A 21,019-nucleotide genomic window follows, 5' to 3' on the forward strand; every position below is an offset into this window, starting at 1 on the left:
AGGCGGCGGGGGGGGGGGGGGGGGGGGGGGGGGGGGGGGTGGGGGGGGAGAGGAGGGAGGAGGAGGAGGAGGAGAGGAGGCGGGGGGAGGAAGGAGGGGAGGCATGGTCTTCCGTCCCGCTCCCACCCCCTGCCCTCGCCCCCCTTGCACCTGGCTGCCCGCGCCCTGCCCCGAGCCCCCCCGGGAGAAGGGGGAGTGGGGGGGTGTGTGGGGAGGGGGGTGCTGCGCTTTTAAATTAATTTAATTTAATTAAGGGACACCCCCCCCCCCTTCTCCTTCTGTTCGTCTTCCCGCACGCCGCCTGTAGGGAGAGGAATAAACTCCGCGGGCGCGGCAGGTGCGCGGGGCCGGTGTCGCTGACAGGGCGCATGTGTCGCGACAGGAGGGCGCGCAGGGTGGGCCACGGAGGGGTTTTTGGGGTGCTTTTTTTTTGGGGGGGGGGGGGGAGGAAAGAGGAGGAGGTTTGGGCGGTGTTGTTTTCCTCACAGCGAGGTATGGGGGGGGGGGGGAAGCAAACAACCCCCAGTACAGACATAACAAAATAAAAATGAAAATAAAGCAGCGGCAGGCAGCCCACGCCGCGACGCCCCCGGAGCACCGAGGGGTGGTGTGAGGGTGTTAGGGGCTGCGTTTCGAATTGCGTAGGGAAAAAACAAATGTGGCCGGGGGGGGGGGGGGGGGGGGGGGGGGGGTGGGGTGGGGGTGGGGGACAAGAAGGTGTGGTGGTGGTGGGGTCGGGGGGGGAAGGTGGAAAAGCGGGGGGGGCGGGGAGGGCAGCGCCGCTGCCTCGCCCAGCCCGGGGCCGGGCCTGACACGGGGCGGATTTCGCTGGCAGCGGTATTTTGCACTTCCCCGCACTATCCACCCGAGCCCGTTCGTGTGCTCAGCCGCCGTGTGGGCGAGCGCTCGCGGTAATTTTAATTGACGCGGCTCTCGGCGGTGGCCCCCCGGGGTTTATGGTGGCCCCCCGGGGCTTGTGTGGCTCCCACCTGGTTCGTGGTGGTCCCGCTGCCCCCACAACAGTTGGGTGCGTGGGGTTTCTGTGTCTGACGGAGGGGAGCCGGGGGGGGTGGGGGGGGGGGGGGGGGGGGGGTTGTTTTGCGGTGCTGTGGGTTGTGTGGGGGTGTCGGAGGGAAGGGGGAAGCGTGGTGGGTTTTGGGGTGCTGGAAGGGGTGTGGGTGTTGAGGAGGTGATATGGTGAGTGTTGAGAGAGGGGGTTTTGAGTTGGGGGGCTTGAGGAATGGTGGCGTTGGAGGGGGGGCAAGCTAGAACTATGTGTGGTGAGTGGGGTTTTGGGGTGCTGAAGGAAGGATATGAGGAGTTGAGAGAGGGGATTTGGGGGCTTGAGGGAATGGTGGTGCTGGGATGGGGCACTATGGTGGTGAGTGGGGTTTTGGGTGCTGGAGGAAATGAACGGGGAGATGTTGAGGAGAAGAAGGGGTTTTGGTGTGCCGGAGGGATGGTCGGGGTGCCTGGAAGGTGATGGTGAGGAGTGTGACTGAGGGGTTTTGGGGGGGGGGGTTGGGGTGCTTGAGAGGGAACGGTGCTGGAAGAGGGGAGGGGCACCGTGGCGTTGAGGAGCGAGGTTTCGGGGTGCCGGCTGGAATCGTGCTGGAAGGGGACAGAGGGCATGGTTATGGTGCCTGATGAGCTGGGTTCTGGTGCGTGTGAGGTAGCGAGCATGGATCAGAGGGGACCCTGGTGGCGTCGAGGAGTGGGGTTTTAGGGTGCCTGAGGGACGATGATGCCAAAGAGGAGGTCCTGGGGCGGTGAGGAGACCCCATGGCATTGAGGTTTGGGGTTTTTGGGGTGCCTAGGGAATGGTGGTGTTGCAGAGGGGGATGCTGTGGTGATTGAAAGGGGACCTGTGTCGATGGAGGGCTGGGATTTGGGGTGGGTGCCTGAGGGGAAGTGGTGGTGTTTCAGAGGGGTCCCTGGTTTGTGGGGAGCAGAAGTCTGGGGGCTTTTGGGGTTGGGTTTGGGGTTGCGTGAGGGAACGGTGGTGGTGCCCATAGAGGTCCCGGTCCCTGTGTGGCAATCGGAGGAGCTGGCTTTGGGGGGGTGCGCTGTGGCGTGAGGCGCAGAGCCTTGGGTTGGGCGCCTGAGGAAGGTGGTGCGGAGAGGAGGAAACTCTGTCGGCAATGGAGGAGCTGGATTTGGGGTGCGTGAGGAATGGTCCGTAATTCACAGGGGTCCCCTGCGGCAGGAGCAAACCTTGGGGTTTCTGAGCGGAACGGTATTCCTGAGAGGGGGACCCCTGTGGCGATGAGGAGCTGGTTAGCGGGCTCCTGAGGGATGGTGGTTCCTGAGGGGGGACCCTGTGCATGGAGGAGCAGGTTTGGGGTGCGTGGAGGACGGTGGTGTCCGGGGGGGTCCCTGTAGCAATGAGGAGCTGGGTTTGAGGTGCTGTGGTGACGCGGAAGCGGAGTCCTGGGGTGCGTGAGGGAATGGCGGTGCCTGGAGCTGCTGGTTTGGGGTGCGTGAGGGAGTGGTGGTGCCTGGGGGGGTCCCTGTGGGGCGATTGGAAAGGACCAGTTTTTGGGGGTTCCCTGAGGAAATGACAGTGACCGGGGGGGTTCCTGTGGCGATGGAGGAGGCTGTTTTTTGGGGGTCTCTGAGGGAACGACAGATGTCCATGGGGGTCCCTGAAGCGATGGAGGATCTGTTTTTTGGGGGTGGCGCAAAGGACCAGCCACTCGGGAGAGGGGGTCAGCGCCGCGGGCTAGAGCTGCGGCAGGGCTTTTCCCTGCGTGGGTGGCGCAACCCGAACTCCGGGGCTGCCGAAGGCGAGGGGAGGGGGGGGGAGAGAGGGGGAAGGGAAAAGGGAGGGGAGGGCAAGGCAGGGCAGGTGGCGCAGGGCCGTGGGGCTCGGCTTTATGCCTTTGTATCGGCGTGGGGCCGCGTAAGCAAAATGCCGCCCGGGGAGGGGGCGCAGGCGCGGGTGCCGTGAGGGAGAGGGGGGCGGCGAGCGGCGTCGCGGGAGGGCGGGAAGCGCGCGCGAGAACCCCTCGACGCGCAGCGGCAGCAGCAGCAGCAGCAGCACCCCCATGCCTGGCGCCTCCTCAGCACTGCACCAAGCTGCGGGGCCCCGCCGGCCCCGCCCACCGCAGCCCACACCGACCAATCGCCGCTCGCAAGCGAACTCCAAACGTCGGCCCCGCCCCCTTCACTGCTCGCACCCCCCCCCCCCGCCTCTCCTCCCCACCCGCCTTGGCAGGGCGCGAGCGCGGCCCGCCCCCGCCCACCCGCCTGTTTTGGTTATGGTCGCGGCCACGTCCGCGGCTCCCGCCGTCACGCGTCACGGCTCAGCGCCGCCGCCCACAGGAGCCCGCGCGGGGGGGGGGGGGGGGGGGGGGGTTCGGGCGGGAACAGGGGGGGCTGACAGGAGGCGGGGGGTCTGGGGGTTTCTGACAGGGACTGGGGGGGGGGGTTGATAGGAATCAGGGGGTCTGGGGGTGTCAGGAGGGAGATGGGGTGTCGGGGGGGAGACAGGGCGTCTGACAGGAATGGGGGGGTCTGGTGAGAACCGGGGCTCTGGGGGGGTCTGACAGGAATCAGGGGGTCTGGCAGGAGCCGGAGGGTCTTGGGGCATCTGACAGGAACCAGGGGGTCTGGCAGGAATCAGGGGGTCTGGGGGTGTCTGACAGGAGTCAGGATGGCAGGCGGGACCTGGGGTCTGACTGGAGCCAGGGGGTCTGGGGGCTTCGGGTGGGAGCCGGGGTGTCAGGCAGGAGCCGGGGTGTGTGACAGGAACTGGGGGGTCTGGTGGGAGCTGGGGAGTCTGTGGGGGTCTGACAGGAACTGGGGGTTGGGAAGGAGCCGGGGGGGTCTGACAGGAATCGGGGCATCTGGGGGTGTCGGGCAGCAACCAGGTTGTTACAGGAACCGGGGGTTCTGGTGGGAACCAGGGGGTGTGGGGGAGTCTGACAGGAGCTGGGCATCTGGGAACTGGGGTGCATGGGGGCACCTGATGGGAACCAGGGGGTGACAGGAACTGGGGTGTCTGGGGGTGTCTGGCAGGAACCGGGCCGTCTGACAGGAGCTGGGTCTGGCTCCCATTCCTGAGGGGGGTTCTGAAGCCTCCCCCTTTAGGAGAGGCAAGGGGGACCCCCCCAGCGCCTTTGCCTCCTGAAGGAAGCAGGCATTCAGTCCACGAAGCGTCTTTTTTGGGGGGAGTGGGTCTGGCCCGTGGCTGGGGAACTTGCACTGCAGCCAGCAGAAGCCTCTGTGGGGGGGGGGGGGGGTTCTCTCAGGAAGAGACCAGTTTGTGCCTGGTGGATTTTTGTCGCCCCATGGTGTCCCACCGGAGCTGCAGAGCAGTTGTGTGTCTGCCTGGGCTGGTGGTGGTAAGGCATGGTGCTTTATGGAGGTAGCCGTTTATGTAGGTACCCAGGGGGATGCCGCGAGGAACGTGCTCAGCTGTCGGTCTCCAGAGCCTATTTATAGGTAGGTTGGGCAGATCTTACTGTAAAGGGCTCATGCCTCTGGATACATGGTGAAAGAAGGTGTTTTAAATAATGTTGTTTTTTTTTACAACAGTTTTGGAAATGGGATTTCATGGAAAACAAGGGAAGAATGGCCGTTAGTAGGCTACGTAGGGGAAAAACAAGTCAGTTTGGTGTTGAGGTGCATGCTGCCATTTTAAAGCAAGTTCTCAGCAGTAAGAGGATACGCAGCTCGAGGTCAGTGCCTTCCAGGCTGCAGGCAGCAGACCCCGGCTGTATTCTGCCGGCTTATACAGAATCACTGGGACAGGACTAAGGAAAGGGCATCTGCTGGCTGGAGGCATGGGCTCGGCACGGAGACTGTGTGCCTCTTGAGATCCGGGGGCTTGAGAGGGTGAAAAACATGGCAGAGCAGTATTGTAGGTCCCAGAGGCATCTTAGTTCCGAGTAAGCGGAGGGGGAGTGGGAAAGCAAGCCGTGTCTGGGTGTTCTGCTCTCTGTTTTGCTATTATGGGGTTTAAAAAATAAAAAATTAATGTATTTTTAAGAATTACATGAAGCTGGCATAGTGATTCTTCAGTAGCCTTAAAGAGTTAAATAACAGCAGAGGAACAAACGAGAATAGGTTAGGAAGAGCAGAGAGGGTTTTATAACTAATGGTGACAGTCATGCACGGATATTTAAATCTGCCTCAGAGTTGCACTTGCGTCTTTCATTAGTGGGATTTTTATGCTTTATAACACAAAATACAAGAAGGATGGAAAGATAAGGTTCATGGTACGTGCCGGTCTCGTTCATTAAATGGATTGAGGGTGGTTTATGCTGCTTCAGTGTGCTTTCACTTCCATTCCATCATAATGTTACAGGTACGATATTCTGCGTCTCAACTAATGAGAATTTCCAGAAATTAACATATGCCAATGCGGAGGAAATCTGGCCTGAAGATAGCAGGAAGGGAGTTGTGCCGAACGGTGAGAGGGCCAGGGTGGTAATCGGCCATATTTAGCACATGCTGCGGGGAGCTGCTATTTTGTGTTGGTTACGGCAGTCATTTGAAATGGAGTTGTGCACAGAAAGACATCTATTCACCCAGGTAGCGCCGGCTTGCTTTGTACATCTGCATATCTTTGTATTTTGGGAAAAAAGTCTGCCTTAAAATAGGAAGTGAATAGGGAGCGCTTGGTTTGGTACGGGTCTGGGAGTGCTGGAAGGTGCCCGTAACGGAGCGTGCCAGCATCTCGGCTTTTCGAGTGTACGTGGAATTGCTGGTGGAGTTGATGCACCAGGAAATTGCTTTCTCTGTTTTTGCTGGTGACATGCAGTTAACGTAAAATGAGCCCTTTGGATCCCATATCCCGTTTCTCTTTAATATAACTAAGATCAGTTATCTTCTCAGACGGCTGGAGGAGAAATATTTCATTTTGTAACTTAGTTCACCTTCCCTCCGATTGCTGTCAGTTCATGACAAGGAACAATGTGTGCTGTACACTGTGTTCTACAGAGCTGTTGCGGTGTCGAGCACGATGTATATGAGGAAAGGTCTGTGAAAATAGGTATTGTGCCAGTTCCCCTCACTTTTTATATCAACAATGCCGATTTGTTTCTCATGTAAGAAGTAGTCAAAGTTTCACGGTAGGATCTAATGCCTCGTCAGGTTTCAGTGGCAAAAAGGTTGCTATTTTGCCATTTGTATGTACTTTAAAAAAAGGTTTTGGAAAGGATCTAAGTGCTCATGCTGGTTTTGCGATAGGAAGTAGTGAAAGCTTTTTTTTTCCTGTTTCAATAAAAAAGGAAATTGGAAACTTATTTAAACCATTTGTTTGTTTATGCTCCTGGTAGCCTATTACGTGGTTAAAATTGAGAGGAGCTCACTAATCCAGGGTAGATTTCTTTTCCATTGCTGTAATCATGTTTACTATGTATATTTTTTGTATTAACAATGAAAACATGGAGTTACCTTTTTTTTTTGTGCTGCCACATCTATAGTATCACTAGCTGTAGTTGATCATGCAGTATTTGCATGGTGTTTTTCCATAAATAACTGCTGCTGGAATTACGTGGTAGCACCGGAATATGAGCTTAAAAAGACCGGAACGTAAAGGGTCAGAGTACTTGCAAACATAAACCCTGAAATGCAAATAAAAAAAATTATTTCCCCGATAGTTCTCGCAAGTCAGTTTCATGATAATGTTAGGTCCTGACTCATGGCTTTCTGAATGACTGGAGAAAGAATTAATGGGGTTGCGAGTGTTTGCCAAGAATTTGTGCATAAACAGTATATTTTTTCTGGCTTCGCGTTTTATGAAAATCCAGCATAAAACCCACCATCCGTTTTTCGGTCCTTCAGGGTGTTACACCTCAGCCAGCAGACGTAGCGTTGTTATCTAACAGGGAGACTGGAAACTGGAGTTGTTTGTGTTCTGCTCCGAGTTTCACCCTTACCAAGGTCAGAGATTTCATCCTTCTCTAGTTCTTGATCTGGGCACTTAACGCTTGCGAAGGGTCCTAGTTTGTGAGTAGTCGTGAACCTCCTGGAGCTGTGGCAGGAATGTGTTAAATGTCCCCTGCAACGTGCTTCTGCACGGGCAGGAGTCTGGAGATCTCCGCAAGACCGACAGCTACAGGGTGAAAATACTGATTGGGACAGTAAAACAGTCGAGCTGAACACGTTCCCTGAATTTCCCACAGAAAGTGATGTGTTTGTCAGGACAACAAAAAAAGTGATGATTGTAGGATGTGCTGGTTGTAATTAGTTGTAATCGGCGTGGATGAGGAAGTTTTGCTGTTGACAGTGGTTTATTTTACGAGCGCTTCAATCTAAGCATGTGGCAAAGTTGGTGGGTGAGGGGAGATGGTCCTGCTCCTGAATTGGGCTTCACAGCTCAATTCCAGTCTCCTGTTATTTGAGAGCTCTTTTTTTTTTTGGTATTATTATATTAGGAAAAATTAATGGGGCACTGCTGATGTTATTTTTTTATTGTTGTTATTCTTGCTAGGCTATAAATTTGTTACTAAAGCGTAAACAAAAGAAATGGAGAAACAAATGGTTTAAAGGGCATTTATAGCACCATTTCTGAGCCATGATTTTATTAACACGTCTCTGCACATAAGTCGTGGTGAAGCAGTAGGTCCTACTGAAGGACATAAATCATGCAATTAGTTAGTAGGCAAGCAGAGCTGGTAAATACAAAGGTACTAAAGCGGTCTTAGTATTTTCTTCTCCTGTATTTCAAATTCTTACTCTCTGTCAGCAAAACCTATGACGTGCTTACGTGTAATAAATGCTGTACGACAGTCTTACCTTAACAGAAACCTTGTGAAGTTAGTTTGCTAATAATACGGAGAGATTTTTTTTTTTTTTTTTTTTAATTTGTGTCATCAGTGGTCAGAAGCAGCAGTTAGTTGCTGGATGGGAAGATGGAGTGAAAGGGAGGGGAGAGGGGAACCTGGTAAGCATCCTGCTCAGCTGTTACAAAATGTCCGTAGTTCTGGCGCTTTGCATAGAGGGACATGCTGGTTTGCCTGATGCTGCACCGAAACCAAGCAGGCTGAGAGCAGCGCCGTCTTGAGCCCGAAGTAATCCTTTTTACTTATTTTTTGGTAGTATTTATTAGCTTAGACTGAATATTATCTGTGGAGCTTCTCCTGGGGGAAGCCGAGTGCGTCCTCTCGGCTGGCTTTTTTTAAAGAAAAAAAGTCCTGAATCTGGGTTAATTCTTCATCTGAATCGTAGTCAGGTATAATTTTGGTGCCAAATAAATTTTCAGAAAAGAAAAATGCTATTTGTATTTATAAGTTAACATTTTAATATGGAATATCCAGAAAATGTGCTGATTTGTATAATAACTACATTCTGTTTAGTTAACTGACTTTCGGTATATCTCTAGCAGGTATCGTAGGAGCTTCTGCAGGCATAGATTTGTAGAATGAAGGCAGATCCTGGCTTGATAAAGTACAGCGTGCGGAGGAAATAAAGGAGAATTAACTGGCATTCAACTTTTAGCCTCCTAGGGGGGTGGGTGGCCGGCCGGCCGACATTTGCTTGTTTTTGCCTTGGTTGCTGTTGGTGTCAGCCATGGAGGTGTTTGTTCTCTGTGGGCAGATGCTGGGAGGCAGGAGATGGTTAATCCAGGAGCCGAGCATGCGGTTGTGTTTCACTGCTGGAACTCGGTGGGGGAGATTTGGAGCTACCCAGCTCGTACAGGGAGCTGTGAAGTCTCTGGAGACTGACGATGCATCTAGCAACGGTGTTTACTTTTAGCAGGAGGGTGAAAAAGGATTTCTGGCTATTAATCCGGCTGTGTTTTCTAAACTGAAACCACTGTTACGCTTTCAGGTGTCGCTGCTGTGTTACCGGGAGTTCTGCAGTTTGGCATTTTTAGGGGTGCTCTTCCTCTTATTTTATTTTTTATTTTTTTAACTGATCTTTAAACATTAATCTGTTAATGTCTGCTATATATCGGTGTGTCATCTGTACTTCCTGGGAGATCTTTATGTAATAACTTCTGTGATTTCACAGCAATGGCATAGGCTCCCGGAGCAATCAGGATTACATTTACCCTATTGATAGAGAACAGGATTCCAGATCTGTGAAAAGCAGTAGGTATTTTCTTCTCGGTAAGACATAAGCATAAGAAAGACACATGTAAGAAAAGCCTGAATGGAACAGAAACGCTCAAGTCCTGCGGTATTAAATACTGTTTATGTTTTTAGACAGGTGTCAGCGGTGCTGGGAATTGCGGGCAGTACGCCACTCGCTTCAGAGCGGCCTTTAAGCCGCCGAGTGCCGTTGCCCTCTGCCGGAGGAGAGCAGAAATACAGCGCTGCGTGGTGGGCCTCAGCTTCCAGAGCCACCCGAGGGTGCTGGGGGGGGCTCTGGGACACTTTTTTCCTCCTCGCTTGTCGCTCCGGCTTCCTTGTCAGCTCAGGTTGAAGCCAGATCGGCCAGCTCCTTCGCTTTCCTTCTTACGCTGCCCGTGGGCGTCTGTTGGGTGAAGTTGTTGGTATAAACAGCAGCCAAATGGCGGACCCGGCATCACGGGACCTGCAAGTACTCCTGAGAGTACATTCTGAGAGCCTGGGTGGCAAACTGTGCGCCCTTCCTATAAAAAAAAAAAAAAAGAAAAGAGAGGAGCTTTAATCTGTGAACGGTTAGCCCTGTTAGGTTTTGGTAATCCAAAGTTACCTGTGAAACAATGTCGATCTAGAAATCAGTGTTTTGGATGTAAAGGGCACTTAAATTTGAATAGTGTTCGTACAGCACATAACAGGAATGCGATCTGACTGATTTATAATATATATGGTTTCACTAACACTGAATATATCTGCTGTTTTGATAAGCTTGTAGCATAGCACAGCCTTTTTTTTTTTGTGGTTTAGGAAAATGCCTGCTTTATTCTTTTCAAGAAACTGCAGTTTTCGTGCATTTGTGGTGCTGAGGTGAAAGGGACTTGACAAAGCCAGATTCCAGCGATCCTGCTTCAGGGAGAGCCTCCTTTCTCCCCTCCTTGCTGAGAGGATTACAGACATTCATAAGGAAGTCCTTGCTGAATATTGGAGAGAAAAAAGGTCGGCCATGGTGACCAGGGAGAAGTAACCATCAGTTGCTAATTGAAACGGTATTTATTGAGTAAAGCTCAATTACTTAAAAGCAGTATTATTTTGGTAACAAGGGAGACTCGTCTGTAAGCTGTGATAATTTGTTCTGGAAGTCAAAGTTGTGTAATACAGGAGGAGGAAAATGCTGGTAGAGGTGTTGGTCGGTTGGACCAGGCCCCCGGTGTTATGCTGGGAGCACTGTCTGTCAGAGATGGAAATAATCTTTCAATTATAGACGCGTGGAGAACAGATTCTCCAGGGTTAGCCTGGATGATGGGATCTAGTCCTCCATTGCTGCATCAGACGTGCAGCAAGATTCCCACAGCCATTTTTCTTTCCAGGTTCCAAACTGACCCCTTTGGTCCTCCATAAGGCTGTTCGTGGTTTTTCACTCATTTTTAGAAACCTGCGTCTCAGTTCCAGCATAAAAATAATGCACAGCCAGCTGACATTGGCTGTTGTGGTGCAGATACTGCCCGTTGGTGTAAATACCTCTGTTCTTCCCTTGGGTTTTGCACATGCTGCATCTGGGGATAGCAGTTAAATGCATTTAGCCTTTATTTTGTTCTAGACCAGCAGTTCTTAATATTTTTTTTTCATGCCCTTCCCCCTCTTCAGGATGTATTGCATGCCCCTGTAGTCTGAAGACCGCTGGTTTGAAAAACAAGCTGTTTTAGTCTTTTCCTGTAACTTTGTGTTCCTGTGGGTAAAGCTCCTTTTGAGAAGGTTTGTGTAAGATCATTCTCATGGTAGGTCCGGTAAATATTATAAATGCACTCTGTCATGGCCAGTATCATCCTGCTCATAGTCTCCGGGGGATACTCCTTGTTGTACTTAACCCTTTCATTCATGTTTTCCTTTGCAATTACCACGTACTCCTCCTGTCATGAACAGGTTTAATTCTGTTCCACATGCATGACAAAGTAGTGAAGTGTCTTCTGGCAGTTTGTTACAATACCAGTTACCATGAAAATAATCTTCTTACCTGAAGTATTTGAGGTCTGTGTTGAAGAACGGCTTTGTGGTACACGTGAGGTCTGTAATAGACAAGGACTGTAATTTATTTTCTTTCCTACTCTGCTACTTTAGATAAAAATTTCCTGTCTAGATTCAACCTGGAAGCCAATCTTGAGGCTTCGAGATGCACTCGCTTTTGTAGCTGTGGGAAATGAATTATTGCATACCTCCAAGGTTACTATATAAACTGGCTTTCCTTCTGGCCTGCAAAATTTTTCTGGGTAAATTTTGCTTGGCTTATTTTATTTTTACATTTGATCTCTAAATCTTCACAAATACCTTAATAACATTGTTTAACTGCTCATTGTCTTTCTCAATAATGTGGGCAGAAGTGCATAAGGTTTTCAAATGTGGTTGCAGTAATTCCTTTCCACTTCAGATTTTTTCTTCGTATGTCACATTTTTGGAATGCTTCTTTATGTCTGTGCCTTCTACCAGTATCTGTCTTTGTTCTGCTGCTGCCTTGCAGGAAACAAAAAAAGAAAAGGGGTAGGGGAAAATTAGTCCATACTCTTACTGCAGGTGGCTTCAATGATTCTTGTGTGTGGTGTTTATTACTATTTTTTCCAGTTGTTTTGCTGCCCTTCCTGCAGCAAAAGGAGACTTTGCTTATTTCCCGATTGCCAGGTTACCCTTGTGGTTTGGTGGTTCTGCAAGTTGTAAAGAAGGAATCTGGAAGGGGAGAAAATGGAGCAAGAAAAGGGCAGCACTGGGACCTGTCCTGCTACCCTGTCCTTGCCGTGGGCCGTTCATTGTGTCCTGTTCATATGCCCGAGCTCAGGTGTGCTCGGACGAAGCCTGACTTGCAGCGATAACGCACGTTCTCCTCTCCTGCCCCTCCCTGCCACCACCCAGCCAAAGCGTGAGGACGAATGCAAGTTCCACCTTGGTATTTAAGGAAATCCTCCTGCAGATTGCAGCTGGATGGTTCATAACTTGGAAATTTCTCGAGTGAGGAACGGGACAGTCATCTGGTTTTCCTGCTGACTTGGGCCTGGAAGTGAATGTCTCCACATCCTGTGATTGTGAGATGGGTGTTTCCAAGCGGCTCCGCTGCAGGCAGTGCATGAATGGATGCTCAGGCAAGCTCAGGATGCTTGCTTTTAAGACAGACTTTGTAGCAGCATCTCTTGCAGAACTGGCTTCAGAATCTAATTTCTGCTACCATCATTATCTCCATTTCAAATGGGTAAAGACTGTAAAGCTGCGTTCTCTCAGCTAATTGATATTCAGCTGACCCCTCTACTTCTACATTCTGTGCCTCTCAAGGGTTCTGTTAAATAATATTTATATTAATAGTATCATCTACTGCCGAATCCCTCCTGTGGTTTATAAGAGCGTATTTAAGTATTACATTATGTTAACCAGCTCCGCTGGTAGCTCAGGATTCAGGTTGCTTATATTTGCGGTTCTGCTGCTGAGTTCCTCGTCTCTGTGAGTGTTGGGAGTAACAGAGGTGGGGCCTGCAGGAGAGAAGTCTGCGAACAGCAGCAGGGGCTGGGGGCACTGCCCGGGGAGGCACTGCTGTGTGCTCTCCTGAGGAACCCCGGTAAGGTGTAAGGCGAGCTGGCTGTGGCTTTAACTGGTACGTGGGCAGATCGGGCAGCAAGCGAGCGCTGTCTGGAGGCAGCAGCTCCTGAAAAGAGAGCTGAAGGTGCAGGAGCACAGAAAGAAATCCAGGCTGGGTAAGGTTAGAACTTGGGAGTCTGTGGAGAACAGAGAGATGGTCAGCGCAGGGAGGCTAGAACAGGTGAGGTTCTTTTAGAAAAGTTCGTTATGAGAGGGTAAAAAAATGTTAATTCTGTACACAAAAAATCAAATTTGAGCATTTACAGAATAGGCGTAATGCCTCTTCCTGGAGGAGCCACTGAACTGGGGCTGGATTGAACCTGGGGTACAGAAGTCAGCTCAGGAACAAAGCTGGAATCTTTAATTTGGATTTCATAGTAAGATATCTCATTGTGCTGCCACTAGATTAATGTGTTGGCCCAGGATAACGCTGGCTTTTGAAGAGCTTATCTTCAAATGTTTAAAAATCTGTTCTTGTGTTTTACCATAAACTGATGTGGTCCAGCAGTCATCTGGCTCGCATACTGGAAATATTTTGTTTTTCTTTTTACATGAGTCATTACCATGCATTTGTTACTATGGTTGTTTTCTTTTAAAGGATTTCTTCTGCCCTTGAGTTACCACAATGTGGGGCATTCAGGGTTGACTTAACTCCCAATGTAGAATTTTCCTCTGGGACTGCTAGTTTCTAAATAAATCTTTCTAGGTTATGTGCCTGTAAAATTAACCAGTCTTACTATTACTTCTGCATTAGTCCAAGTTAGGACGTTGCCCTGTTGCACGTACAAATCTTAAAACTTACTTTAGGCTTCAAAGTGTTGCTCATAACTTGCTGGGGGTCAGCTGCTAGAGGTGCTCTTACTTGGTAGCAGTGGCGTGTAATTGAAGGAAATAAAGAGCAAGGTACCGTAGCGGATGATATTGCTGATATTTTGGGTTCCACGTAGCTTTAAAAATAAAAAAAGGGCAACATTGCCCATGCATCCTTGTTCTCATTAAGGTATTCCATTAATAGGTAGCAGTCATTTCTCTTTATTTATACAGTATTTCAAATATTTTTCTGTAAGACATTTCTTGTCAGAGTCAAAACTAAATGCAGGGACACCTCCCAGCAGCCCAGGCTGCCCCCAGCCCCATCCAGCCTGGCCTTGGGTGCTGTCAGGGATGGGGCAGCCACAGCTCCTCTGGGCAGCCTGGGCCAGGGCCTCACCGCCCTCAGAAGGAAGAATTTCCTCCTTATAGCTAATCTAAATCTCCTATTTTTCAGTTTAAAGCCATTACTTCTTGATGAAACATCATGTTTCAGTTTCGTCTGTTGTCCTCTTGCTTGAAGGGGTTGCTTTAGATCACAGAACTTCTTAAGCTGGGTCAATTCTACTTATTTCTTCAGTAGCTGATAATTATTTTTGTCTTATCTTGAATTCCTGGTCTAAGATGCGTAGTGCTGACAGTGTGTTTGATATTACTGTAGAATTACTGCTGACTTGTGGTAAATACATGGAACTATAAATACATGGCTTCTTAGGTTTCTCGGTCTTGTCACTTGGTATAGGAAGGCTGATGTGGTTTAATGGCTGTAGATTTGTGTTTTAAGCTAATGAAACTCTTTCTTAAAAATATTTTTTTTTCCCCCTGGAAGACTTCTACAATCTTGGTTGTTCTGATTAGAATCTTCCTTCCAATTGCCAGCTTAAAGTTTTCAAGGCCATTATCATAACCTTTTTATTTAAAACAAAACAAAAACACAGTTTTCGCCTTATGTAGCTCTCTTTCATGTTTATTCATCTAATGGTTTATGGCTAGAAGTTGTATCACTTAACGCCTCTTCGGTCAGGTAAGCAAACAAAACTCCCAGTATTGATTTATTTTTATTGTTTTTTATTTTTTAATTCTTTTGATCATCCTGAACCGTGTCTGCTCTGTATGCTTGGCTCGAATCGGAGACGGATTTGCACCTTAGTGTGCCTACTGCCTGCGCTTAAAGCAGCATGGGACACGGTGTCCCTTGGTGTCTCTTAATATCCTCGAGAATGTCTAAAGTCTGTGGCGAGTTAGCTTGCTGTGCTGGGCTTTGATGTGCGGTGCAGTTGGAATAGCTCATCAAAGCAGAAACATGGGCGAAGGAACTATTCTTAATCATCGCGCAGTTGTTAGCTGCTGCTCTGCAGCTGAGGCCGCGTGAAACAACTGCGTGAATCGTCCTCCATTTCCTGCCTCGGAAACTTCACGGTCCCGTCGTTCATTTTGGAACTGGTGCTGTGGTGTCATTTCCCAGCTGAGACCAGCATGGAGTCTGCAGGTGCTTCTCTGCTTCGTTCAGCCGATTCCTGCCGTTGAGCAGCTGAACATAAACCACCGATGGAGCAGAGAATAACAGCAAGAGCCCGTGCAGGCAGGCTTCCGTTGTTGCTGGGAGGCAGCAGGAACAAGCAACCACGTTCGCGCTGTTTGTTATGCTGGTGCTCCTCTTCTGCTCATTCCTACTCGTGGTCTAGATTGAATCATTTGGCTGCCGTTAATGATCTTGGCTGAGAAATTATAATTTGTAGCCTAAGACCACGGCTGGTGGTCAGACAGCTTTTTTTCTTTTTTTTTTTTTTAAACCGGTGAATCCCATTCCTTCTGGCAAATGCCGGGCTGCCTCTTGAAAGGTAGAGGTTACCATCTGGTGTCATTCCTGCTACCTAAAATGTTTTCTCTACTGATGCTAGAGCCTGCACCTTTCTTAAACAGGGACCACAAAATAATCGGATGCAGTCTGCAGGCAGCCATAAATTACTGCTGTAAATTGGGGTCTCAGTTGCTTTATTTCACACCTATGTCCCGCCAGTGACCCATGGTTACTTTGTAATGAGCTGCACTTCTCCTGCTGCATAGTTTCCAAATTGAGGAGCTGTTTAGCTGGCAGAAATACATATTGTGCCCAAGCACATGACTGAATCTTCTGCTGCAGATATTCACTTCTGTTACTCAAGTTCTGAAGGTTATTCAGCTCCTTCTGTGTGATATCCTGGTTCTCCTTTTGTAACTAAATTTCATCAACAAACATCAACGTGTTCATTATTCTTAGGCCAGGATTACTAATAAAGGGGGGAAAAAAAAACACAACAAGCCTCTAATCCCCAAACCTAGCTGATAACTGTATAATTCAAAGTATCTACACCTTTCTATCAAAAAAGATCATGAAAAGTTGCATGTAGAGATCTTCAGATATATTCCACGTTTTGAAAAAAAGGTTGCACTGTTAGGTGTTTTCTTTTATCAAGATGTAAGACGTGCCCAAGGATGTTTTGATGGATTTAGAAAAATCAGGTGGTGAGGTCCAGTTCTGAGCTGAAATGCCTTCAGAATTGAGTGACTGCAGTGAAGTGAACCAGACAGAGAAGCTGCAGATACAGAAAGCCTGGAATTTCCTTCAATAAGTGATAAAAGAGCTGATAGAAAACTGCTTAGACTTCTGTATTAATTGGGGAAAAACCGTGGGCACTTTGATCCAGCTGTGGGGATAAGTACACTAAAGAAGAAACAGTGTAAGGAGTGGTAAAAGGGCTGAGCTGCAGAGAAAAGCCAGCTGTAGATGAGAAGATAAATGGAACCAGTAAGCCTGTTAAGACATGTCAAACAGTGATAAATATTAATAGAGCCTTTAGCTGTTTGAGTGGCAAAGTAGGAAGGGGAGGTGAAGCCCACAGTGAAGGTGACAGTGTTTAGTTTGGTTCAGCCCTTCCGTAGGGACATGGGGAGAAGGCAGGATGGGTAACGGACATAAGGCTTTAGAAACTAAGGTGGGTGTAAGAGTGAAAGATGCTAAAGCACTCAAGTCTGGATGATGTGACATGCTCCAAAAACTTCAAAGGATTTTTAAAAATTATTCCAGAATTGCAGTAGGAGCGTTTTTCTTTTTTAAACACATGTATGCTGAAATAGCTGAACTAGTACGCTTCTTCCAGAACTCAAAAAAAAAACAAAAAAAACCCTAAACCTAAAAACTTGGACTTGGACAGCTATATACTCTTAGTATGGCTTCAGTAGAATTCTAAAGTCTTAGAGTAAGATACTGAGTAGACAGTACAGAAAATACTATTTGCTTATCAAAAATAAATCATGCTGGAGTAACCTGACATCTCCTCCAGTAGGACCTGCTTTTTCAGAAGTCAGCCTTTCCCCAGGCTTTGGTCAAGTCCTTGGGAGGAATCCAAATGGAAAAGTACTGTTTGAGCTACGCAAGGAAAGTGTGTTTTATCAGAGAAGTTGCAGCGTCGGTGACAAGATGGCCCAGAAGCAGTGGCAGTTTAGCAAGTGGAAGGAGAGGGGTGGGGACAGTTTGTGGAGAATAAACTTTTTTTTTCTGTTGGTTGGCCTAGATGCAGGGGGTGAATGACTATGCCTGTCAGGGCTCCGCACGATAGGTTTTTAAGACTCAGAAGTTAAAGTAATTATGGAGGGATTATTACATTACAGGGACGTAATGGTGTTTCACTGCTTGGAATGACACAAGTGCTGCTCCGATGTGTATTTGGAACCTCTAAAATTCCTATTCCTTCCGTCTAGAGTTTGGTTTTGATAACTGGTGAGCATTGAGTTAATAGTTAACGTGAATGTTAAAAGAAAGCGTTAGCAAGTAATAGCGCTCTCTTTCATTTTGTAATTGTACAGTATTTATAAGAAGCAGTGAGGTCATTGGCTTCCGGTATGAGCCACTTCCTGAAAACTGTGTTTTACATGGTAAATCTAAAAATGTATTTCTTCGAAAAACTCAGCTGTGTTTTGTTTCCTCTCCTCTTGATTCAGACTGTCCACCTTACTTCTGTTTCTGCTCCAGCGCTTACGTACCGCTGTAGAGTAGGGACACTTGGTGATGGAAGGCACGGGCCGCGCTCTGCAAGTGCTGCGGAGAAGGTAGCTCGCAAAGCCAGCGCAGGCGGTGGTAGCGTGGAAGCAGCTTAGAGTCTGACACACAGCAAGTATTGACGGTCTCAAACATTAGTGAACCATGAATCATACGTTGAGAAATAATCAGATTAAGATAATGAGGTAAAACCAGCATCAGCGAAAGTACTCAATGTATTATTTTCCTGTTGGGTTACAGATATCTAAGGGGCAGTTGTTCTTAGGCAATGCCAGTTAAAATCAGGTTGTTCTTGTGCTTTTCTTTATGCAAAGTTCTCATACAGTCGGTTTCTGAACGCTTAGGTTTTAAAAGTAACCATCAAATTTCATAAGACTTGAAGGATTTGGCAGTAAAAGGAAGCAAGCATATATATGCTTCCTTCCTTGCAAGGAAACAAGCATCTACACTTCATTTATGCAGCATTTTTTGATCATATAATATTATTGTTTATAATGTAAGAGATTATTTTAACTATGACCATGTTGTTTAAAATGTCCAAATGCAGTCATAATTGAGCAGTATATATTAATTAAGCTATAGCAGGTGAGCGTGTATGTGGGAGCCAGGCAAGATCTGAAGGAGCCAGGCACATCTGAAGGAAAAACCTGTTTCAGGGTAGTTTAGAAGAGTTACCTGTTTTTAACCAGAGTTGGACAAACTGAAATTGCTAAAAAGTATATGCCTCTTAAAGACAATGTAATTGTTAAACGTGTGGGTCACTAATTTTATTTTTTGCATTGGTTTAGTTGGCTGAAAGGCTAATTAAGTTTAATATTTATACTATCAGAGTAAAGACAGACTAGAACAGCTTTATAAACAGCTGCTTTGGTTTGCAAATTATCTGAAGTTCTGAAATACAGGAACATAAAGAGCTGCTGTCAAAAAGAGTTTGAGAACCTTGTGTCCATTTGAAGTTGTAAGATAAATAAGAATATTCGTGGTTAATCATATACTTGTTCAGTTCAAATAAGGTATTTTGTTTGACTGTGCAATAAAGTAACGTAACTTGCTGGATTTCATGGAAATAATAGCAATAGGAAATTCTTGAAAATACAAATACTTTAAAAACTTAGGAACGGTTAATGTTATTTTAGCCAATCGTCATGCTGATGTGTTGTTGCTATAAAGTCATTCTCTGTGTCTCCATAAAGACATGCTGCCTGTCAGCCTGTAGTTGGCAATGTTCCTGACCGTTGCCATGGTTATTTTATTGGTAATTAGCATTTGTCAATAGCTTGTCCATCATAACTCTTAAAATCTCAAGCCTCATCTGCCCATACCACAGTCACTTCAGAGATTTCCAAAAATACAGTTCAGACCCGGGTTTTGTGTGGCTTTGTTGGCTACTGGATGAGGAACGCAGGTTCCGAATTTACTGGGGAGAGCTGTGTTACTGTGCTCTTGATCCTTTTTTTTTTTCCCTTCCTCACTTTTCTTGTCCAAGTTCCAAACGTGTGGACATGAAGTAGAACCAATGTCTGCATCGCTGTGTTCTTACTTCTAGCGTTATTGAAAAATTAGTCTCCTCTACTGACGTGAAAATAATGACCGTGTACTAAAGTTACTGGGAGCTGTGGGAGCGTGCATTTGTTTGCTGTCAGACTTTAACTTTACCATGCCAGGTTCAGTTTGTGCCTCTTACATGAGCTGCTAACGTTCCGTCCCAATATAATCACTGTGTGGTCAGATTATCACTTAATTTTGATCAGTTTATTCTGAGACGTTAATAAGTGATAAAAGTTACCACTTCACAGCACTGGCAGTGTTGGGACTTCAGGGAAAAAAAGCCCTAAGCCTGGTTCCACCTTTCCCTGCAATGCTTTGCTTGCTTTTCATAGGGCCTGCTTGAGGATCTTGCGATACTGGTTTAGGCTGTGCCTTGCCTCTGGCACGTGAGCCTCTTGTTTACAGCTGCCCAGGCAGCAGTCGTGGCACTGGTGAGCCTCTTGTTTACAGCTGCCCAGGCAGCAGTCGTGGCACTGCGTCGGCGTCGCGCACACTGCACAGGGCTGGGGAGAACAGGACGGCTCGCGCTGCCTTTAACCTCCTGGTAAGAACTGCAGTTACCCATTTAGACAGTTCTTACGGGAAGTACTTAAGCGAAAAAGTCATACCGCTGGTCAGATTCCAGGTCCAGGTGGACTTCTCCTCCCAGGTCAAATGAGTAGACCTCTTGAGTTTTGCATTCCTTTGTATCTTGTTACTTTCCTTCACCTGCTGGGATAATCTGGGAGCATCTCATAAGAGTTTTCACCAGTTCTCTGTCCAGTGCATGGTCTGGTTACCCAGCAGGTGGAAAAAAAAAAAACTCAGGTGAAGTCTTCTGTAGTACCATAAGGATGAAATGCAATAGCCTGTGATAGAAAGGGGTTTAGTCTGAGTGATCCAAAGTCTCTGGGCTGTGATGTACACCAAGTTGTGTGCAGCTGCTTTGTAGAAACGGATTTGTTCATGGTTTAGGTAATTTCTGGATTGAAAGAACATTATTTTTTGTTGTGTGAAGTAGGTAGCTTTGGGGTGAAACTTCGGCACATTGGTTTAGCTGAAAATGACATTGGAATGTGTTTCTTAGTTTTCTGTGTTGCTTAAAAACCTAGACCTTGAAGTACTTTGCAAAAGGCTATTTAACATTTGCATCATCTTCAAAAATGTTTAAATTGCTTTATTATTTTTACATTTGGTGTGCAATAACGACTGGTAATCTTTGGGTCTTTATTGTATTCCTGACTGCCTACATACTGTTGAACTTGTAGGATTTTGCCTATGTGGCTAAGCACGAGCAATATCTGGCTTGACAGCTGCGATGACGCTACATAAAATAAGATGAAGTAAGTGAAGAGTTAACCAAAGCGAAGCTCTTAGCAGCGTATCACTGCAGTTTCAGATAGTTATCACTAGGAGGACACACAGACCACAACATTAAGGAACTAATTGTTTACCTTTTCGTATTAACTGGTTTGGTGCTAGTTTATAAAACCCAGAAAATCGCATTGCGAGGTTGCTGTGTAATAATGCGCTAATTCAGCTACTTTATTTTACTCAAAATTGAAACGGAAAGTTGTGTAACAGAGTAAAAGCGAGTACGGTAACATTTGGAAATCTGTTTGCTTTGTCAGTGAATCAGATGAACACTTACTCTCAAGGGCGTACGCCAGGCAGTAATTGACATTTCGGTGGAAGCGATCCCTGTTAGCAGTTTTTGTATGTTTTTTTTTTTTTTACTGGAGGAATTTCTTGCACTGTTTTCTGCAGTATTTACCGAGGCTGCTGCTGGGCAGGGAGCTACGTAAGATGGATCACTGGATTTGCTGCGGTGCTTGCTGTCATCTTGGCTAACGTGTAATCTGTTTGTGATCTGGTGTTTGCAAATCGCTTTCCTTTTAGTTGTTTGTGTGTATTTACTTAGAGTCTGATGTACAGTAGCCATACCGGGTTGAGTAATATGGAAATTAGTCTAATTGATTTAAATAGTTTGTAGACTGCCCGTGTTGCCGAGGCA

At 47.5% G+C, this 21,019-nt stretch overlaps 1 protein-coding gene across 1 annotated transcript in view; it reads left to right on the forward strand.

The window, feature by feature from the left end:
* The window catches only part of LOC118249468 (uncharacterized), a 118,527-nt gene that overhangs the window by 460 nt on the left and 97,048 nt on the right, over positions 1 to 21,019 (forward strand). The window lies entirely within an intron of this gene.

This window comes from Cygnus atratus, chromosome 1 (assembly GCF_013377495.2).
Source record: "Cygnus atratus isolate AKBS03 ecotype Queensland, Australia chromosome 1, CAtr_DNAZoo_HiC_assembly, whole genome shotgun sequence".
NCBI lineage: Eukaryota > Metazoa > Chordata > Aves > Anseriformes > Anatidae > Cygnus > Cygnus atratus.